The following is a 7,330-nucleotide window of genomic DNA, read 5'->3' on the forward strand; positions in this document are numbered from 1 at the left end:
TTTGCATTTATTTTGGAGTGACCCCCATACAAATACAATACATGTTTTTCAAACATGTAGAATAAGAGATTAAAATAGTCTTACAGCGTGCAACTACATCCTTTAGGAAAAATATTTTTGTTTCTCCACAATTTCCATCCCTTTGAACTGCCTTATGCCATCTTGGCACCAGCGCCTGTATACCCAGATGGTAAAATTCTGGACCAACCTCTTGGAGCCACTGTTTGGGAGCGTGCACAAGGGAGTCGGAATCTTCTAACATTGTTTCACGAATAGAGTCTTTCAGTTTCCCAAGGAGAGGATAGTCACATGGAGACAGGTCAGGACTGTAAGGCGGTTGTTTCAGTTTTGTCCAACCGATTTTTGTGATAGCTTCCATGGTATTTTGACTGACATGTGGCCATGCATTGTCATGCAACAGCAAAACGTCATGCTTCTGCCGATGTGGTCGAACACGACTCAGTCGAGCTTGAAATTTCTTCACTGTCGTCACATATGCATCAGAATTTACGGTGGTTCCAGTTGGCATGATGTCCACAAGCAAGAGTCCTTCGGAATCAAGAAATACCGTAGCCATAACTTTTCCAGCAGAAGGTGTGGTTTTGAATTTTTATTTCTTGGGTGAATTTGCATGATGCCACTCCATTGATTGCCTCTTCGTCTCTGGTGAAAAATAATGGAGTCACATTTCATCACCTGTCACAATTCTTCCAAGATATTATTGTCCAACGTTCTCGTACTGTACCGGAAGTTCACTGCATACCGTGTTTCTTTGTGAGCCACTGTCAACATCCTTGGAACCCACCTGGCACAAATCTTTTTTTTAACGACAACACTTTCAGTATTCTGCAAACACTTCCTTCCCCCATCGCAACGTTGCTGCCAGACGCATCACAGTGAACGAATTGTCACGCTGTCACCAGTTCGTTAACTCTCTGCACATTGTCTGGAGGGTGTGCAGTACAAGGCCTACCGGGGCGAGGACAATCCTCAATATTGCCGTGCCCGCTTTCATCACGTAACCTGCTTGCCTACAGACTAACTGTACTGAGATCGACAGCAGCATCTCCATGCACCTTTTTCAACCTCTTGTGGATGTTTCCCACTGTCTCATTTTCACAGCACAGGAATTCTATGCAGTGTGCGATTTGTGCTTTTACCAGTGTTGGGGAGGGGGGATGTCTTAGTGGGTTTGTATAATTTTATATGTTAGTAGCTTGGACCGTGGCGTTACCCATGGTTAAACAGTGCATACGCGTGAATAGTGAGTTTCGGCATTAACATCTATTTATAAATAACTATCAGAAAAAAGCCATCTTTAAAAGTACATTATAGGTAAAGCTTATTTAGAAAATCGTGTACAGACAGCTGTACAAGGGGAATTCAAATAGTAAAGGCACACTTATTCTGATGATAGAAAACTGAAACATGCGTTATTTTTCTACGTAACCTCCCTGGACTTCAATGCAGCTTTCCCGACGTTTTAGGAGTTTTTTTTTTTATTTCATCAGAAAATACGTTTTTCGGTTGCATCTGTAACCACTTTTGCACCGCTGCAATGACGTCATCACTTTCAAATCATCTTCCCTGTAGTGCTTCCGTTAAGGGTCCAAATATGTGAAAATTGCTTAGAGCCAGGTCTGGTGGATGTTCCAGCACCTCGAATCTCAACTCCTTTATTGCGTCGGCTGTCCGATTGGTACAAGGAGGGCGAGCTTTATTTTGCTGCAGTGTGAGATCTCTTCACAGTTAGGATCTGATTACAGGTTTTAGTTTCGTACGCAACACATCACATCCACCATACAATACAGACCTGTCTCTAAAGCCTCGTTTACGCTGGGGCGACGTCTTGCCACGCTGTGGCATGCTACGGAAATGTGGCGTGCGTCGCCTTGTAGAATGCTACAACAGGCAACATATTACAGCGTATGTTGAACGCGGCAGGTTAATTTATACCGAAGCAACAGAATTTGTGCCACACGTGTGTCGGTCTTGCACTATAATGGATGTTAAAGTGATCGCAGCGGCGGCCTAATTGGTACTTGCACATGCAGTTAACAACGGAAATGAGAATTTTTTAAAGAAGGTCCACGAAATAGTATCCTAGGAACTAGAAGCAGACGATGGTGCGATATTTAGTAATTTTACGAGAATGTCGACTGAAGACTTTCTTTACAATAAGAGGTGTAGTTAACTATAGTAAGTAATTAAAGATGACAACTGCCAAGACATTATTTTACCAAGAATTCGATGGGCCACCACATGACGATTTTTAGCCACTGGCGATTCATGGAAGTCACTAATATACTTATTTAAATTATCATGTTCTGCTATTTCCCTCATAGTGCCAGAAGTATGTGAAGCTTTTTCATTGGTGTTGAATTGCATAAAGGTAAGCACGCAACATTCAGTACTGATTTCATTTAAGTTATGTTTTATTGGCATTTTAAGCGAATTAAAATGGATATTAAAGAGTTGTTAAAAATATTTATTTCCAAAATCGAATTAATTCGAGCTCTTCTGTTTCTTTTTTAACAAATTCGTCGCAATTATTATTGTCCAGAAATACAATTTCACAGCTAGGTTATGCAACCAATGTTTCGATGCTCGGAGTTTGCTGTTCATACTCCCCAAAGGCCGCTTTAAAAAGAACATTTGATTACATGTGCTTGACATATGTGGGAGGTACATGTTCTTCAAGAGCTACATCGCCGTCATCTTTTGATACTGTGTCCTCTGTGTCATCAGTCTGAAAAAGAGGAAAAGTAATGAGTATCATTTACTTTTCAGATTCCAAAAGATACTGAAGAATGGCAGAAGGTGGCAAGAAACTTCGAAATGAAGGAGCCATATATGGCAAACATGCGCAAATTGTGTGTCCTCCGAATACTGGAAGTGAACACAACTACAAAAAAATCATTCATCTTTGTCCTTATGACAATTGTAGACGCAAATTACTGCTTTCAATATGTAAATGTAGGATGTCAGGGACAGAAAGAGGGGGGAGGAGGAAACTGACAGAGGGCGAGAGAAATTGACTTAGAGGAGAAAAGCAGATGGACACTCTCCTCTTCGCTATCACCTCCTATCCCCTCCGTCAGCGATAAGGGCAGGAGAAGATGGGTAGTGGGAATAGGAGAGGGACATAAGGGGAATGTAGAGACATCTGGGCAATGCCGAGTTTATTTAGCTCATTTATAAAATTAATAAATCTTCATATGTTGTTAATTAACAACTTTGTAAATGATTGCTGTGGCTTTGTTATAGTACGATGATTCAACAAATTAACATTCACTTATAATTTCAGTGTGTTGAAATTAAGCACAAAACACAAAAATTTTAATTTTACATTTAATTCATCTCATACGATACTCAAACTACACTAAAATAAATTACCTCAAAGTGTGGCCGGTTCAGCTAGTAATACAGAATATAATTTTCAACTAAACTAAAGTTAAAATGACGAGACGAGATGAAAGAGTGCTCCTGAAGATTCGAGGGTTTGACTGTTGGTTTGTCAAGGGCGCTATGGTGCTGAGACTTGATCCACCTTGCAGCAAATTTTTCTGTATCGAAGGTTTATTTATTGAAATGAAAAGTAAATTTGAAAGTGTCGGAATTTGTAAGTGATTTCTCTGATCAGTCACTGTTAAATTCATGGCACTAAATCCGCGTTCACATTCAGCCATAGATATAGGCATAACTTCGACTGCTTTCACAAGTTCCTTCACACAATTGGGCATGTGCTGAGGATTTTCTTTGTAAATTCGAAAATCGTTAACTAGTGATGCACACGTGCTTTCACGTAATTTAAAATCAACCTTATTACACAAGCGAGAAACTGACATGTCACCATAAAACACACGTTCATAATCATCTGAAGACCATGTATCTGAATTTAATATGGCTACAGACGAAAAGAAATCCAGGTCCTCAAAGCGGTTTTTTATATTGTCTACCAAAAACTGAAAACATTTCTTCCGAAATGTCTGAAATCTGTTATATTCATCACAAGATGGTTCCTTAACTAATACCCCCTTGAATGCACGCTTTTCCTCCAACTCCTGTACTATCATCCTAGTCCATGGCGAGTCATTTGTTTGAGCATTTCAAGAGTTCTTAGAGCCACGTCAGTTTCCTGTTTTGCTTTAAAGACTGAAGAATTTCTGTTCTGCGTGAAGAATGATAGTTATGCTTTATGAGGCCCTGGAAGTTCTGTAAGTATTAATTCTATTACAAGCAACCACTTTGTGAGATGTTTTAGTATACCTTCAAATTTAGATCCCTCCTGAGTTGATCGGGAACCATCATGTCTCAGTTTTTCAGAAAGATGGACAAGAGAACTGTGACTTTCAAGAAGAGCTCGAACAGCATTAAATGAGGAAGCAATCCAACGTACGCGAAAAATACGGCCTAATTTTAATAGATGCGAGGATAATTCTTGTGAAACACTTTGTAGTAGTCTCTGATTTTTGGGACTTCGAGAAAACGCAGAATATAAGGAATCTAAAAAAACTGTATATGGTATACCTATGCTACATCATTCATAACATCGTGGACAGCCAATTCCCTTTTGTGGTTCCTACAATGAACGACAGTTAAATCCTTATGTAAATGACTACGCAATAGAGCGGCTACGCCTTTGTAAGGTGCAAGCATTGTTGAGGCACCATCTGTTGCGATACCTACGAGGTGGTTTTTTTAGTACATCATTTGTAAGGCCATACTTTTCAAGATCTGCTAACAGTGTGCTGAAAATGCACTCTGTCCCACTATCTAATTCAACAATGTCAAAAAAAAAATTGCAAACAACTCCCTCGAAGGAAAACGTAAATATATTATTAAACAAGTTTTATTGGAAACCGTTAAACTTTCGTCCATCATGATACTAAAGTTAGTACCCGATTCCACAAGGAAGTGAGCAAGATTCTTTTTCATTTCTTCTCCTACAAACAAAGATATTTCGGCATGCATCATCAGAATGAAGCATATTACCAACTGATAAACCATTAAGCTTTTGCAGTTCGATTACTGCAGGATACAATTTGAATGATAATTTCTGTTTAGCTATTACATATGCAGATCTGAACGACGAAGCAGTTGCGATTACTTTTTCTTGATGCTGCTTCCCCCACAATTTTTCACTATCACTCTCACATTTTTCTGAACTTTTCTTTTATACTCTTGATTTCTACGCACTTCACGTGTGATTTGCACTTAAAATTGCATGATCCCCGATTTTATCATTTATTGGCGTTATTAGCAGAAACACCAACTAAAATAGCGTTATCGATACGCACACGTTCACTGCTTTCCACCTGAAGTTCACGACCTTGTGAACACACTGTGCATATTACTAAGTTTGTTATTTACGGACAGCCACGGCTTCGTCTTTTGCCAGTTTTGATGGTGGTGTGTTGGGGCTTATGGGCGCTCAACATCGAGGTCATCAGCGCTCTGACATACATTAAAAGGAACGAACGTGGACAGACCTAAGAAAACTAAAGCACACACTCAAAGAAAGCAGGAAAAGAAGGAAAAGAAGGAAAATGTTACATAAGAAAGTAAAACCTAAGGAAAGGGGAAAAATAGCAACAAGAATGTCACAGGTAATTGTTATTGGATGCCCACTTACATAAAATATGGGCTAGCTTGTCACACAGCGAGCAAATTAAAATCCTCTCCCTAAAATCTTTGTAAGAACATTTGACATGTCACAGAACTTTAAAACTTTAGCCACAGTCGTCCGAGTGTTGCCTAAAAGAGATGGCAGGTCCGCTGGCAAGTCAGCTGCTGCCCGCTGGTCAGAAAATAAAAAGGAATCCAATAAAACGTGGCGCACAGTGACCTGGATGCCGCAAGCACCACACATTGGAGGGTCCTCTCGCCGGAGCAGGTAGCCATGCGTCATAGGGTTGTGGCCTATTCGAAGCAGAGTGAGGAGAACCTCATCCCGTCGATGGGGCTGAAAGGAAGTACACCACACAGGCGTTGTGGGCTTGACTATACGGAGCTTATTGTCAGTCACTTCCAGCCACTCATCCTCCCACAGGCGCATAACCCATGAGCTCAACAGCGAGGTGAGTGCGTGCAAGGGGATAGCGCACCGAGATACTTGTGGGGTGAGACACGCCTCCTTGGCTGCGAGATCTGCCCTTTCATTCCCAGCAATGCCGACATGCCCCGGAACCCAGCAGAAAGCTACAACCTTCCCCAGTCGCTGTAGTCGGAGGAGGGCGTCCTGGATGGTCTGGACAGTTTTGTCTGCCGGATACAAACGTTGCAATAAGTGAAGTGCACTGAGTGAATCGGAACAGACAAGAAATTTAGCAGAGGAAGAATGTCTCATGTGCTCCAGTGCCCGCAAGATCGCAGACAATTCTGCATCAATGACAGCGAAAGTCTGAGGCAGGCGGACCTTGAAGACACGAACTCGAAAAAAAAAAAAAGCACCCGACAGAATCCCCTTGTTTCGACCCATCCGTAAAAACAGGCTACATAGTCGTGGTGCTCAGATAAAATGGCAGAAAATGCTGCATTAAAAACGGTGGCAGGAGTGCAATCTCTCTTGTACTGCAATAAATCTAAAATCACTCTGGGCCTCTTCAGTAACCAGAGTGGCAGGGGGTTAAAATCCTGGATTTGGGGTTGTACAGACACCACACCGAGGGACTCTGGGATCCGTGTGCAACGTGTACTAAACGTTGCCCGGGGACGGCGGGAAAAAAGGCGGTCCAGAGGTGGATGGGCAACAAGATTGTGCTGAGGCTGGGGAAGCGCCACTTACCATCCGGCGGCAGCCCCCAGCTCGCCTGCTCACCGAGGCTGGGTATGGGACTGGTCCGATAAGCACCCATGGCCAGTCGAATCCCAGCATGGTGAACAGCGTCAAGGATCTGCAAATAAGAAGGCCTCGCTGACCCATATACTGTGCACCCATAGTCCAACGCACGAAATCTCGGTAAAACTGAAGGAGACGCGCCCTGTCCGCTCCCCGAAACCTGCGGCTGAGGCACTTGAGGGTGTTTTGAAAGCCAGAACCCTGAAGGCACTAGTCACGTAGGTGTGGCAGCCATGACAACCTGGAGTCAAAAATTCGGCCCAGAAACCGCACTGTGTCTCTAAAATGTAGGACAGTATCCCCCATATGCAAGGCAGGCAAAGTAAAAAGACGACGAGAACGATTAAAATGAACACAAACACACTTATCGGCAGAGAACCGAAAACCCGTCTTTGCAGCCCACTCCTCTAACCGCCGCACTGTTAGCTGCAACTGACGGCTCACGGTTCAAACACTGGAGGAGGAACAGAAAACAGCAAAGTCGTCCAC

General features: G+C 42.4%; 1 long non-coding RNA gene across 1 annotated transcript; it reads right to left on the bottom strand.

Moving 5' to 3' along the window:
• Positions 1-2,417: 2,417 nt before the first annotated feature.
• LOC126279083 (uncharacterized) lies at positions 2,418-6,930 on the bottom strand. The gene is made up of 2 exons (XR_007550780.1): positions 6,788-6,930; positions 2,418-2,749 (listed from the first exon to the last, which is right to left on the bottom strand). It is a non-coding gene; the product is annotated as an uncharacterized LOC126279083 (long non-coding RNA).
• Between the last annotated feature and the right edge of the window lie 400 nt (positions 6,931-7,330).

This window comes from Schistocerca gregaria, chromosome 6 (assembly GCF_023897955.1).
Source record: "Schistocerca gregaria isolate iqSchGreg1 chromosome 6, iqSchGreg1.2, whole genome shotgun sequence".
In the NCBI taxonomy this organism is placed as follows: Eukaryota; Metazoa; Arthropoda; class Insecta; order Orthoptera; family Acrididae; genus Schistocerca; species Schistocerca gregaria.